Genomic DNA, 16,369 nt, shown 5'->3' on the forward strand with positions numbered 1-16,369 from the left:
CCTATATATTGTGGAAACTTGGAAATGAAAGCCATCTTGCAAACATTACCTCTTCCAAGAGTTCTTTCCAGAAATCCTTTCTATCTCCCAAATAAAATGAGATTTATTTACTGAATAAATAGAAGAAAATATGTTTTATGTAAAGCAACTTTTTCTATGCTTCTACAAGGAGCATTCTCAAGATTAGAAAAAACTACACTGTGTAATAGAACAACTTGGAAGTGTTAAACTGTGATAGGAGAGAGTCTAAAATACATGTTTTTTGCTTTTAATTTAATTAAAAATAAAAAGTAACATAGGAATATGAAAAATAATCACCCATGATACCACCATACTATAAATATTTTGCCATTTTGGTACATTTCTTTCCAGAATCTTTTTTTATTAAAGCACTGTAAAACAATTATTAAAACATTATAGAATAGGCGTAACCTGGAAAGTCATAACCTGAATATTATTATATATAACACTGCTAAAATATTTTTGTTTCATTCATTGAATTCTTATGCCAGGTACACTCTCCTAGCCAACAATGGGAACAATCATTTGTTTTCATTTGATGTGATTTTATATACTTGCATATATGTAACTTAATAGGTTTTGAAACATCTCTGAACATGAGTACTCAAATTTACAAAATATTGTTAGCTGTTTATGTTATTACTAGTTTTTCAATAAGTGAAGCCATGTGTATTTTCTATAGCATCTGATTAATACCAACATATTTCTTTTCAGAATTTTAGAAAAACACATGTACACATATCTGAAAAAGTAAATACTCCTTTATTGTACCTTACCTTCCTTTTGAAATTGTCATATTTCATACGTTAAAACATGATCTATCATCATTATATTAATTTGCTTAGTTTTTCTAGTATAATGGTGTTTTTAAAATGGGAATTGCCGATTTTTGTGAATTGCCTCTAGAATTTCTGTTTTTAAAATCTGTGTAGTGATTTTCTTATGTGTGATTGTGTTCTCATTAATGAGGATGGTAATCTGTCATTATGTCACATTTTCCAACACTACACTTTGTTCTTTTATTTGTTCTATGTTTCTATAACATGCAAAAGTTTAAAAAAACAGTTTTCTGAGTACAAATTCATTGATTATTTTCTTTGTGATTTTTCCAACTGCTGATTGTAACAGCTCTTCCCCTCTTCAGAGATTCAATGAATATCCAATTCCAGTTTTTCAATAGTTTGTTTTAAAAAATATTTAACTCTAATCCACCCAAATCTGTTTTGTTAAATGGTGTGAGGTGAGGCTCTAAATGGATTTTCCCCAAGATTGCTTATCATTTATTAAAACATAAATTATTGAATAATTTACCAATCCCTGGTGATTTGTGATGCTCTATCTATGATTCAGATTTTACAGAGAATACAACTATCTCTGGTCTAAAGAATTACTTTAAGTTTAAATTTTAAAAGTCAAAACACTTTTTTCAAAAAATGCAAAATATTGTGATATTCATTTCAAATGCAAGGTACACATGACAGACACTTTGAAATAGCTCTCTGAGGAGAGAACACTGAAATCATTATTACAGTATCAAGTGCAGAGTATGCTTGCAATATTTCCTTTGCAGACAGATCTTTCAGACCAGCATACAAATGACAGGGTAGCCTCAGTTGTGTCTGATTGTTCTCGCCAACATTAAGGAGTCCTATCGTAAGTATGAATATGTATAAATATTTAGCTAGAAGGATGGTAATAGTATTATTCATAATAGTTAAAAAAAAGAAATAGACTAAACTCCATTAAGAAGAAGCTCTCTATATAAATCATGGTACTTTCTTATAATTATTAAAAGATTATAGTATGGTCATAACCTTAGAAAATATTCATGAAATATTATTAAGTTAATAAAATTAAGTAGTTCATAAAAGAGAATGTCCCATGTGATCCCATATTGGTAAAACGATGTGCATTGAGTATTATGGTCATATATTATTTCCTTTGCTCTACAGAGGGAAAGAGTTGAAGGATATCCAACAAAACATTAGTGAAGATTACTTCATTATCTCCATGTATTATATGTCTATAATAATATATAGGAATATAAAATATATTAATATATAGACACATATATTATTAGTTATATTACATGTTATATGTCTGTGTAAACACGCTGAGATAAAGCAGCTGTCTGCAGTGGTCTTTTCCTTTATTCTCTCTGATTTTTTACTGTAAAAGAGAGTTGTTTTTAGATGAAATTATTTTGAGGAGGTTGCCTCAATAGCATAAAAATGAAAATGGCAGATTTCACTTTCTTAAGATATTGGGTTTTTGTTCAGATAGGAAAATGAAACTCTGGCACCAAAGCTGCTATTTCCTCTTTCTTTGGCTGTACCATTAACGAAGTTTAGTGATAAGTTTTTAGGAAGCACTCAGCATCCTTTCAAATACACCCTAAAACATCATGCCATTAATTTCTAAACTCTGCAAAGTTCATCCCAATAAATAAAACCCGCAGTTAAATGGCTATCTTGTACTATCCATGAAAAATTTTTTTGTTGCCACTTTTGCCTTCTTATGTACCTTTTGGCCACTGTCTGAGGAGTTATACAAGGGAGTGACTGGTGATGACAAGACCAAACCACCTAGTATAATTTGTTTGTCATCTTTTGAAAGTTCTATGCTCATAAAAACTGGATATTAAATATGGCTTTGCTATTTTTGTCCTTAATTGATTTGCTGACCATTAGGGACATTGATAGTATTCTATTATGCCAGATATAATTCTGTGTAAAGCTCTTGGAGCAAAATATTTTAAAGGGACAGATTAGTGGTGCAAAAAAGACTAATTGGGCTCTGTAGTTCTCTATAAGAACAAAATTTTCCTGTGCAAAGACCTTCGTGAACATGAGAAGAATAATGCACATTTTATTGGGGCTGTGTAAGGAATCTTCCTGCTCAGAAGGCTAGTTTTACTGACTGACTAACACAAGGCATGACTAAAAAGTAATCAGGGAAATCCCACAAGCCACATGGGAAAATCAATTTCATCACTTTATAGTCACATCTTGTATTTCCTTTATTTCATGCAGTGTCAATCTCAGAAAGGACCACTGGAATTAGAAGCAATAATCAGAGCTTTGAATTCAGTACCAAATAGTGATATTAATATTTCCTTTTGTTAACATTATAGATACAGGTGCTGGGGTGGGGGAGCTTACTTTTATGTCAAGTACATGGAAGGCTGGTATGAAAAGAGGGGTGGTTGTGGTGAAGAGGGAATGAGAAAATCAATATAATTGAAGTGTTGGATTTATGGAAGTGTGATATTAAAAGTTATTTAGGAGCCTGTATGACACAGGAAATCCACAAATTCAGAGTAGATGCCAGAGCTGCCAGCATCCTCAACAGCCCCTGCTTTGATAATTTATTATCTGGGCTGGATGAAGACTGTGAGGTCCCAGGGACTGGGGAAAGGGGGCAACCCAGTGGGTGGGGGGCACTCGGTGATCTCAAGATAGGCACTACTATCCAATTAGTATGGAAATACATCAATATCTTAACAACCAGTGTGCATATAAGCAACTAAATTCTTATAGAGTACTGATTTGGGGAGTTTGTATCTGGGATTTCAGATTCTGAAATATTATTTTGAATCTACTGTTTTCAATTATGAGACTTCTTGGCATTTCCTGCTATCCCTTCCCTTTGAGTCCCGGGGTTCTGTTTTTTGGCTGACCTTGGTTGGTCATGCTTCCCAGCTCAAGCCCTAAGAGGGACAATTATAACTGTCCTGGTGAAACCATCAGAAAGATCATGTCCTGTGTGGTTTCTGTTGGAAACAACTGTCAAGGTACTGACCTGGTCCTGGAACTGGAGGAGATCTCTTCTCCTGACCCCCTCCTCTGGGGCTGATCACCTGTGTCCACTGTCACCTATCAGTGCTCTTCTTTAAATCACTCCGTGGTTCTGGTAGCCATGTGAGCCCCGACATCTAGCGTGACATGGAGGAAACATGACTCATTACAGGCACCTTTCTAAATTATTAATTCGAGGTGTCAAAAATACACATTTGTCCAGTAGACAGAAAACCCCACTTGCCCAGGGAAAACACATTTGTCATTCCTGAAACTTGTTAATGGTTTGCCTTTACGTCCCTATTTTTAACATGTCTCCTCTTAGTCAGTATTTGAATTGCTATCTCAATTCTTTGTCACTTCTGGGAGCAGAGAAAGTTTGTTTCTGAGCATCATTTGTTTCCCATGGACCTATGTCTGATTTAACCTTAAATAACTTATTCTAGAAAATAAGTTTACTCTTTGCCAAGTTTAATTATAAGTCATCCTAAATTCATTTTAGTGACTTTTTTTGTCCATAAAAGATAGTTTATAATTGACCAAATTGAAAGTTTCTTCTGTTTTTAAATCACTTTTCAGCATGCTAATCTTGGCATTTTTTTCTTTCATAAAGTCCCTATGTTTGTCAAGAGGAAGTAGGAGAAATAATCTCTGGGTGAGATAATCTAGGTACTGATGGTTTCACACAAAGAAAAAGAGAGGGAATACAAAAGGAAAGTGGAGAAAATGTTAAATTCTGCCAAAGTTAGTGTAGGAAAATGCAGATTATCGTGAGAAAAATCATTGGAGAAATGCTTCTGATGGGTCTCTTTTTAATTCAGATTTTAGTCCTCCTGCATATACCTTCCTGAGATTTAAAACTTTAAAATAAGCAAAGAATAGGAATCATTTTCCGAAAGCTTTCATAAATGTGACATTGATTCATTGATATACAGCCCATTAGCCTAGAGTTTCATCTCTTCATCTATCATTTCACTTATCTCCTGATTTCCTTTGGGCATTTGATAAATGGGCGACCATTTACATTTGGTGTATTAATGACCTTGGTAAATTCTGAAAATGCACCACCTACTATATGTATATATACATATTTCAAAGCAATCTACTAGGTTTTTATGCATGCCAAAGGTCAGCATGGCATTGTGCAACTCCATTACTTGAAGATAATTTTAAAATGAAATTCTGAACAGATGGGGGTTTATGTTGTTGCATCTATAACAGTAAGTAGTTGTGTAGGCATTAAAAAATACCTATAGCAATAGAGGCAGAAGAGTATGGTTCAAAATAAATATGACCCTTTTGGGGTTTTCCTCCTCTTTAGAGTCTTTTCTCCAAAGCCTTCCTCATCAGACATGGTTACAGAGCAACTTTTTATTTGTTTCAGTGTTGATATTATTTTGATATTGTCATTTTCTTACCATGATGAGTTGAAAGAGAAAGTTTTTCTAAAATCTTTTGTAGGCTTTCTAAAATCTAAAATCCCAAAATGTACAACCACCAAAGGCCACATGCTGTACTTATGTCCCTATTATATATGAGATATCTGTCTACCTACATCTACAGTGATATCTATATATCTATCTCCCTATTTTAACTTTATTTCTAGTTGTTTCTTCATTGGGGAGGGGGTAGTGGGGTGATAGAGGTACACACCAGTGCACCCTACTCTACTATTACTCTGGCACTGGAAGGTATTTGAAAAGGTAAAACAAAACAAAACAAAAACCAACCAAACAAACAAAAAAAAACATTGCTTTATAGCCTTCAGTGGTTATGTTTTTAGAGGGCAAGGATATGTTTTATTTGTATATATATACTGGTACCTAGTACAGTACTTAGCACATATGAAACGTTTAGTACTTTTTGACAAATGTATGAATGGATGAGTGAGTGAATAAACACTTTGTTTTACTTAGAGGTTACCCAAGCTATTTTCAATTGACATATCAAATATCCAGCAAACACACAGGAAAGAAAAGGAGACTTTTTGTCAGTGAGCCACAGCAGAGGCCAAAAGACAAAGAGAAAATTGGAAATCTTGACTTTTATGTAGAAAATTTCATCTCTCAAATCTACTTCTCCAGCCCATCTCTTTTTGGACAGGGCTGACCTGAGCACCAACCAAATGATTAACATGAGACTTGGGTTCTTCCCTGTTTAGGTCTAGACTAGAGCAAGCCTTTCCTACCACAACTATCAGCTGAAATCTTGGTCCAAGAGGCTAGCATTGCAGAAGAGGAAAGCTGAGATCCACATACCAGAAAGGAGACATAAATACCAGACATCAAAGTGCCAGAGAAGGGAAACCATGTCAAGAACTCAGAAGGAAGATTTTTAAGCCAGTTAGACACAGGGATTGCAGTAAAGTAGGCTATTGAAAAGTAAGGAGGAGAGAAGGGGTGGAGTCCTGGGCCATTGCCTCCAATTTCAGCTCTAATCATGTCTCAATTTGATGAGATCACTGATGAAGTATGTGGACACATGAAGCAGATCTGATAAATGTATTCAAAGCATTTATTCTACTGAGGTGCAGCCTCTACCCTTCTGATTGCATGTTGAACTTTCTTTCCTGAGTGTGTCTTTGGAGCTACATATTTAATATACCTAAAATGGAAAATAACCTCTCCTGTATTTGTCAGAAAAAATAACACACGACTTGGAAAGGGACAAAAGCATACCTAGGGGACCCTCTGTGGATTATCTAATTCTATAGGAGTGCACATCTTTTATTATCTTCCTGTTGACTGAGTTATTTTACACTCTGAAAGTGCAGAAGTTGTAGAAAACTGATAGCTGTGCAAATGACTCTTCTCCACAGCAGTACAAGGGTATTTTGTCCCATAGATAAACATTTGATCACTATAATATGGAAAAAATGTCCCAAGTAATTCTATCACCCTTTATAATATATTAACCAGTTTGTCACTTAGTAGGAAATTAATATCAGCATTCTTGATTGACCATTTTTGGGGTATGTGTTTATGTGTGTATCACCGTTTTTTTTTTTTCCATTAATTAAAAAGTTGAATAAAATCTTTAACATATGTATTCTATATGTACAGAGAAACCATGTTTTTAACTTATTACTAACATCCTTATTATTAATATCTTTACCATGCTAAACACTTGGAAACACTGAGCTTTCTCATTCCCTGGCTCTCCTTTGTAAAGTCAATAGCTAAGTTAAATACACTTTAATTCCCATTCCTGCTATCAGTGAACCAGTTCACATCCTGAATATTTTGTACTTCAGCTGATTGAATGACCCAGTACTCTCTAAACTGGTCTTCTAAATTTGTCTCCCTCACTGTCACAACCCAAACACAAAAGCCAAATCTTTTTCATCTAAGCTCAGGTCTCAGCTCACATACCTGGTTCAACTTCCTATCCACTCATAAATCAAGTCCCCAAACTTCATCTCCTTCACTGGAGATATCCAAGTCATCTTCTTAGCCCTGCATTCACTGACCCCTTGTATTAATTTGCCAGGTTGCCCATAATAAAGTAACAAAGATTGGATGGCTTAAACAACGGAAATTAAATTCCCCACAGTTCTGGAAGGGAGAAGTCCCAGATCAAGCTGTTGGCAGGGTTGGTTTCTTCTGCGGCCTCTCTCCTTGGCATGTAAATGACCATTCTTTTCCTGTATCTTCACATGGTTTCCCTTGTGTGTGTCCATGTCCTAACCTCTCCGTGTAAGAATACCTGTCATATTGAATTGGGACCCATCCATATGAACTCGTTTTAACCTAATTCCCACTTTAAAGGCCCTGTCTCCAAACACAGGCACATTCCGAGGCACTGGGGGTTAAGACTTCAACATATGAGTTTGGGAGGAATACAGTTCAGTCCACAACACCCCTACAGGAGGGACGAAAATGAATGTTTGTTGAGTGCCTCCCATGAATCAAGCGCTGTGTTTTATGCTTTCACATAAATTAAAAAATGATTTATTGGTGTTTTTCTGAACAAAGCCCAACCCAATTTCTACTTGTGATACATCACCTCATCTAAAATATCTCCCTCTGCAAGAATCCTAGTGTCCTTCTATCAAATACAATGTCTCTTTACTTTGAAACCTCCCTGGCACTTAATTTGCCCCATTTATGTTACCTTCAAATATTACCTGGTTTTGTGATCATGTTGTACTCCTGTTTTAAATATTAGATCATTAATTTTTTGAAGGCAAGTCTATTATTGACTCTTTTAGGACTCTCTTGAGGTATATGACTTGTCTAGAATAAAGATATTTGTTAAGAATTTAAAGGAATATGAAAAAAAATTTGTGGAAGAAGGGAAGGTAGCCAAGGTGTTTTTTTTTTTTTTTTTTTTTGTAGTCGGGGAGATGTTTGCCAAAGAATAAGGCAAGAGAAGAGAATGAAACACAAAAGAGAAGTTAGATAATAGCCATGATTATAAAGCTTCTAAGTTAGAGGCCAATAATATACACACTTTTGGAACCTAGACATTCTAATACTTTATCTTTTAATTGATGGTATTCTTAGTAAATCCTATTCCACTTAAGTGGTTTCATGCCTTTGAGCAATGGAGAACATTATGATTTGTGGATCAAAGTGATTTTGAGATTGATCCACATTCCCACTGTATCACATTGGTTTGAAAATCTGATTTCAGCTAATTTGTCTCTCACAATCAGCTGGGGTATGACTTAGGCTAACTTATTGTGTTACAGCAAATATATTCTGTAGTTCAGCCAATCTGGTCTGGTTTGTGAAGCATGAAAAGACTTGAAGGTCTCAGCTAATGTGCATTACACATGTCACATTCCCCAAACTAGGCCTAAGACTTGTGAGGGTGTGATCCATAACTCCATCTACTGCCACCAGACTGTGATATTTATTGCTGTGAAAATTCCCATGACAAATTTGTTTCTGTGGCACATTTACCACTATAAATTGACAGGGAGCCATAGATGTGATGGCTTCAGATGTAACAGCCCCAGTACTTTATTATTTCTTTCAAGTTTTGGACTTAGGCTGCTGGGAAATTTTTAGAAGTTCCTGTTTCCTTGGATTATTTTTAAAATAACCAGCAAATCATTCTTTTAATAGAATATATTATTATTCAAACCTTTTCTCAAGTAAAGTTTCATCTGATTTCTAAATTTAACAGTATGCTCTTATCTCAAAATTTTAGTCACCATCCACTTAACATGTATTTTTTTCTCATTATTGAAATATTCTAGATGCTTCCTTTTATGAGAAATCAGGACTAGATGTAACAATCTATACAGGGACTTTGGTGGGGTGAGGGTGTAAATACGCTTTCTCATTAAAGTAAGATCTTCTAAATTGAGAATTGTAGTGTTAGATTTGTGGCTTCAGTGTGTATGGGGCTCTGTGCTGTGTCTGAAAGACACAGTGATGAATGAGACACTGCCAGCTCTCAGGAAGTTCACAGTCACCTGAGGAAAGACACAAATAACCATCTATGTGAACCACCTATTCTCAAATGGGGGTGGTTTTACCCCCCAAGGATGTATTGCCAATTGAGGTGAGGATTTCCTACAGGCAGTTAGATGTACACATAGAAAGATTTAGTCGGTCACTGGGCTGGAGATGTAGAGGTGAACATCATAACATGAGTGTTGTTAAAATCAAAAGGCTGGGAAAATTACCCAGTGACAGAGTGTGGACCACCAGGGCACTTGGTTAGGGGCACCTGTGTTAAAAAGGAGATGCAGAAAGAGGACTCACGAAGGCATCTGAGAAGAATAGTACTATAATAACATTAGCAAACAGCTTTTACTACTATGTGCAAAGAGCTGTGCTAAGCACTTTACTAATATTATTCCTCATAACTAGCCTATTTTTTGTCAGCTCTTTTGAGCTGTATTGAAGGAGGAATCAACAATATCAAACCTTCCGTACAATGCGGGCTAAAAGTGTCCATAGATGTGGCAGTTAGGGAGTCACCGGCAGATTTGGTGAGAGCAGTATCTTAGAGTAATGGAGCTGGAAGCTAGAGTCCGGTGGTAGAGGAGCCGCAGGCTGATGTGGAAGTGGAGATGAAGAGGAAGGAAATGTGCACCAAAAGGAAAGGGAAGAAAATGACAGTGTTTTAACAGACACAGACTAATGGGAGGGTATTTTTTTTAGGATGGAAGAAGGGGAAGAATTGCAAATATTGTTTATAGACCTTGAGAAAAGAGATGAAGATTCCTTGTAGACACTAAGAAAACTGGCAAACTTGACAAGAAAGGACAGGGTAAGAGACTTGAGAGGCGGTGCCTGGGGCCCAGCTGAAATAGGATACCACTTTCCCCCAATCCAGTCCACTGTGGCCCCTTTTTGGAATCTCCTCCTTCTTATAGTTTGGATTTATCTAAACTATTCTTTCAGGAGGAACTTTAAGTGTCTCATTATCTTCATTTCTCAGGACACCAGGCTACAAAATATATCACATGAGTAATATACTATAGTCTGCCTTCTCTGTTCCTACAAATCTGTTCAGGCAAAAAGTTCAATGTCCAAAGGAAAAACACTCACTATAGAATTACTGTCTGTCCCAGGAGATGAGGACAACCCAGAGAAGTGTCGTTTAATTTGCTGAGTCTTTGTGGTCATCTTACCACAGCATGTTAAAGTATATTGAACATTTCTTCCATTAATAACAATGCTAAGACAAAATAATTTTTCCTTCCCCAAATATTTTCTTACTTCTGCATCTTAGTCTGACCAAAAATGTGTTTTCTATACAATTGCTAGACTCTACCACTTATTTAACCATAAAGGTTGAATGCCTGAAGTGTAATAGGTCCTATTTTGTAGGACACACACCACATAGTCCTGGCACTGGAAGAGCTCACAGTCTACAAGAAAAACAGGTAAATAACCATTTAGAATAAACAAGAATAAGTGCTTTAATAGATGTAACATATAAAGTGATTATGCAAAGCAATGCAGTAAGTAACTATACCTCCTCCCCCGTAGAAGAAGTCTTCTACTCAAATACTGAATTACTAATATTTTTAAATGGGCTGTCAAGAATAGAAACACCCCCTCTCTTTGCCTGATGGATTTTTTTCTCCTCTTTCTTTCCTTCTTTTCTCTCTGGTTTTTACCCTGCCAATTCTCTGCATGGGCTCCTTTTATATTCTGAAATCCCACTTAAGGGACTTTCTCACTGATTATAATGACATAGGTCTGTTTTCACAGCTGCAATCTTAAAGTTTCTTAATAATGCCATGTTTTAAACATTATTCTGAAATGCTAGAAGGTTTGAAGGTGCTCAAAAAGTAAACAGTCGGCTCATATAAAAGAAAGAGAACAGTTGTAATATAAAACTTTCAATAATTTGTATAAAATCATTGACACTTCATTGAAAATCTCAAGCTCTTAAGACAACAAAATTCTCCCCCAAGGGGAACTAATTCACTAGACGTGTGTACATTAGAACCAGATGAAGGTGATGCTGTGAAATTGGAAAGACAATTCCTGGGCTTATTAGAAGCTAGAGACCAAGTATTTCTATTTCTACTGGAATCTGTGGATTTGGTAAGAATCCTTTTCCCAGCAGAGCACTTTTTGGGAATTTGCATTTAGGTTCATGATCACCTTTGACATCTGAGACTCTGAGGACTTGACATCATATACTATTATTATTATAAACAGAGCTCCCAAGCTGTTAAGCTCAAATTGCTACTTTGGTGTTAACAAGAATGGTGCCACATGGTGAGCAGATGCTGTTTGTGAAAGTAAATGATGCTTTAAGAATGTTTTAGTCTCAAAAGGAAGTATACTACCAGATATCTTGTATCGAAACTCTGTGTACATTCTCATTTGACCACCATAAACAATGTTTAGAGAGTCCAGGTTGTTACTTAAGAATAAATCAGGAAGCTCTTGAACATTTGGATAGATATTTATATTCACCTTAGAGCAGGACAGACATTTTTCTCTATGTTTATCCTTTTAAAAATGTATGTATTTCACTTCAGGGCTCGATATATCTTTCAGATGGTATCTGAATAGAGCTTCCTCAGCACAGAGGTGATTTATTTTTTCCAATGAAGGATTTGCTTAAGTCTGCTATTTAGGCATTTAACAGTATTATATCTGGGTGTAGAATTCCTTTACCTTGGACAGACTGAAAAAACTCCCAAGACTAATTAGGCAATTTAAATGGTGAATAATGCTATTTCCCTATGCATTTGCTTTGTAAGTTAAAATGATGAAGATTTAATCTTCTTTTTCACAGTTTCTTTTGTCTGCAAAACTAAAGATCCACTTTTGTAGAAGAGTTTCCTTTGTTTTGTTTTAGAGAGGGATTTGACACCTGAATGGTAGTAGTAATGAAATTCTCTGTGGGTTAGGCTTCAAGAAAAAAATATTAACATGAAACTAATAAAGTATTAACAAATAAATTGAGTTTGTAGTGGTAACCATTTCCCTATGTTACATGTGCTAACTGTAGACTTATGTATGAGTAGTTCGAAGCTTTGCTCTGATCGCTCGTAGCCATCAATGCATTTCTTAAAAAATAAGACAGCTGGGGGAAACTATAATAAATAATTTTATCAGGATGAAATTATGAACCCTTCAGCTACCACAAGACATTCTTTTTTTCTCTTCAAGAAATTTATTTTCTTTTATAAGGACTAAAGTTCTAACATATTACAATCTGAAATTTGAGATTAAATATAAATACAACTGAAATCAAATAAGAATATTACTTCCGGGAGTTCCCCTGTGGCACAGTGGGTTAAGAACCTGGTGTTGTCACTGCAACAACCTGGGTTGCTGCTGTGGTGTGAGTTTGATCCCTGGCCTGGGAACATTCACATGCTGCAGATGAGGCCAAAAAGAAAAAAAATTTACTGCCCTTCCCATATCCTGTATATTTTCATTCTTCACAGGGAATAGCTGCAGCATGCAAGGCAGCAGGTTAATCTTGCTTAAATCTGGCTCTCAACAAATAACTTCTGTGCACAAACTGGTAGAGGACCATGTGAGATAATGAAGGAATTTAGGTCTGATATAGTAATAGAGGGTGAGGGATTGATAGTAGCAGAGCAAGAGAATGATGATATGCAAATGCCTTTTAAGGACAATTAGTCTGGAAACCAAGAATAAAATAGGAATGACAGGTTGAAAAAAAAAATGGGAGACAAAGAGACATTGTATCACAGGGAGAACCTGGCATCAACTCAGAAGCTTCCTTTTTTAACTAGTGTGACTCAAGGCAAATTGCAGGGGAGAAAAGGCCATTGGGCTCCCAATAAGGAGGCTCTTGATGACTTTAAAATTGTATTTTTCAAGAAAATTATGGAAATAGCTGTCAACCTAAAGAGAATTTGAGAAGAAATTTCTGGAGATGTAAAGAGATGTAATGAATATAGAAAACAAGGACTGAAGCAGGAAATGGAAAAAATTAAAATGTAGCCAGAGGAAGAAGTAATATCATTTCTAATTTTTTAAGTCATGCATCATGTACTACAGTACAGGAATAATACACAGTCAACATGAGTGTGTGTCAACAGTGAAACTGGTGACTTTGGGGGGGGGATTCAAATTGCTGAGAGGAAGGACCCTAGAAAATCAGTTCTTCAACCAAGTAGTCCCCAAGCCTGGGGAGTTTCACCATTATAAGTTTAGGCATATCTTCATTGGGGGATTCAGCAGATGTTTCCATTTCTTGATGATAAATTTTGTGAATGAGTCCACTTTCCCAAGCGACAGATGTTTCATGAGGGCCCATAAAAGAGGTGAACTGGGAGGTCCCTTGTTTTCTCTTTCTAAAGGCAGGAGGGAGCTGACTTGTATCAACAAACTGAAAGAAAAGCCTCCAGCAAAAATAGAAAGTTGATTAATATTTTCATGAGTCAAGTTTTATGGTATAACTGTCCTCCACAGGAAGGGAATTCATAGACTCAATGGCTGTTGGAAATCAGGCAGGCTCGGGGAGGGAAGTGAAGCGAAGGATAGAGTGTGTCTGTGAAAGTGAACTAATTTGCCTACATACCAGGAGCAGATTTTTATATTGAAAGTTTCTCTGCAATTAAAATGCTTTAGATGCTTAGTTTCAAAGACATTCGGGTTGACCAGAAGTTGAAAGAATTGTAAGTTGTTGGATAATGATCTCAATCTAGCTCTCTCCCTTCACCCAAAGGGAACTCTTCAGCCACCAGCAGTAATTACTTGGATTTTAGCTTTCGGGCACCCGACAATGGATCATGATCAATAGCAGCTCTGTCATTTGGGAGATGAGGCTGCAGGTGAAAGGTGAGAGGCACTTCTCACTTTCCAAGGTTCAGAAAAGCAAGTCTATTCTGTCCTCAGTCTGCTACATGAGTGGTGTGTGTGTGTGTGTGTGTGTCTGTGTGTGTGTGTGTGTGTGTGTTTGGTCTAGGTGGTTTGTTTCTTTTCACAAAAATAAATTTAGATCTATGATATACCAAATTCTAGTAGCTTCTGTTTTTGAGAAATCCTGGTCCTTAAAGAAAATGAACTAAGCACAGTGTGTATTTTTTTTTCCTTTTATCTCAGATCTTTACTCTTATTGAAATTCTTCTCTCTTTTAAAAGTCAAAATAGAATTTAGTTTATAAACAGCTAAGAGAGTTTATTTTTCTGATGTTTCTAGTTATGGAAAATGGAAAATTTGAAAGACAAGTATCTATCACAAATCAAAATTGATGCTTAAACACAAAAGATGCATTTGCCAAATTGGTGCTTCTCCCTGGTGCTCCTTTAGGGATATATGAGTAAAATGGAATTTATTTCTTGTCATATGCATGCTTTTCTCCCTGTCTCTGAAATTCACTGTTTTCTTTCAAATTTGAACATTCCAGATTTTTTTTTTCTAGTCTTTAGAGCTAGGCTCCAAGCTCTGATCCTCCCACCCCCACCTCCAACTTTTCTCCAGTCTTATTACTATGGCAGCTTAACATTTTCTTTCCCTCCCATTTTGAGATTTGGCTTTCCTTGTTGTGGTCCCTATTGTCTTTGCCTCTGCCCTGTAGTTCGGGCCAGACAAACTAGAAAACCCCTTAACAATTCACTGTAGCCTTGACCTGAAGTAATGGGATCAGAATGATGTTGGACTAGGTGCCTTAGACTGCTTGGGGGACAGTTAACCAAGGACTTCAGGGTCAGAGAAATCAGACAGATGTTTATGAAGATAAAAAACATAACAAACAGATGGGATAAAATTGAAAGAATATATACCCACAGAGACAAAAATCTGAGTGCATTTAACATGTCATTACGCTAAGTGTCTGAAGACCTGTTGTACTTTCATCTTAAATTCTCTGCTGACAAACTAGGTGACCATGGGCACCTAACTTAACTCCCCTGAGTTTCATTTTCCCTCTTAGAAAATCTGGATCTTAACAGCCTGCCATGATTATGATAAGGAAAGTGTGAATTCTTATGCAAACAGTGCTTTGAGTACCATTTATTCTTAAAATCTTATTATGCTGGAACTGTGGAAGAGAACTAAAGCTAGCAGAGAAGGGCCACGGGGAGTCTGATTTTTTTTTTCTTTGTTCCTTTATAGTTTGGGCTTTACAGGGCAGCACTAGAATTTATCCTTAATTTGGTTTGAAATCTAGGGCTATTTTTTAAGCAGAGTGACAGTTTCTACTTACTGATTTTATTAGCTTGACCTCGCTTCCCAATCCAACACTCACTTTTCCTTCACTCTCTAAGTAGCAGATTCTTTAAGAAAACACTCTCATTTTCTCTTACCTTGGAGATGGCCATGGTGCTATTTTTGCCCTTGCTTGTCTTCTAAGTTGAATGCAGAGATGCTGCCCAATCCATCCTCCTGGTGACCTATGCTCAACCTGCTTTTGAGCATTCCCCCGTCAAACAGTCCTCTTCAGCCCTCTCAGGCTGTCAAGGCATTGAAACCATGGTCCAAGAAAAGCTCTCAAGTTATTGAAAGGCTGTTTTCACATTTAATGGCTTGTTTCTAAAGATGGCGTAGAAGGGTTTTGTGCCATTTCTTTTTTATCTATGCCATATTCCTACAGCTAAATGTGAGAATGCTGAAAGGCATTAAAACTGAGGGTTTTAACTTTCATCCTCATATTTAAACAACAAGAGGATGCCAGTAAAGTGAATAACTGCAGATTCTTAGAAAAGATTCATACATTTCAATTGCCATGTTTCTGCACAGCAATTTCTGTCAACTCTTAAATTATAAAGCTTGTTTGTCCCTGTTTTAATTTGTCAGCCAACAAACTATGCATTTGCTGTGACAGATTTTTCACAGAGGTTTATGTTCTCTCAGGCCATTTTTCTGGGGCCCATCCTGGCACCTATGATTTTAAGAATCCAAAAAGGTGGCTTGAAGATTTTCCCTTTGATATAAGTGTTGTCAGAGTTCATTCATCCTTTTTTAAAATTTATTGTTGAAGTACAGCTGATGTACAGAGTTCATTCATTCTTAATGCTGTTCTGAACCTTTATTGTTTCATTTCCTGTGAACAACATTTGATATATGATTGCCTTTGACGAACCAGTTTTCTTTGGGCCCCTGGGCTGATCAGTATTTTCTATAACTACCAGCTCTCCTTGGCACCTC

At 36.3% G+C, this 16,369-nt stretch overlaps 1 protein-coding gene across 1 annotated transcript in view; it reads left to right on the forward strand.

Annotated features, from left to right (window-relative positions):
* Nucleotides 1–16,369, forward strand: part of LOC125110881 (multiple epidermal growth factor-like domains protein 6) — a 587,667-nt gene that overhangs the window by 342,905 nt on the left and 228,393 nt on the right. The window lies entirely within an intron of this gene.

Source organism: Phacochoerus africanus, chromosome 1, assembly GCF_016906955.1.
Source record: "Phacochoerus africanus isolate WHEZ1 chromosome 1, ROS_Pafr_v1, whole genome shotgun sequence".
Classification (NCBI taxonomy): Eukaryota; Metazoa; Chordata; class Mammalia; order Artiodactyla; family Suidae; genus Phacochoerus; species Phacochoerus africanus.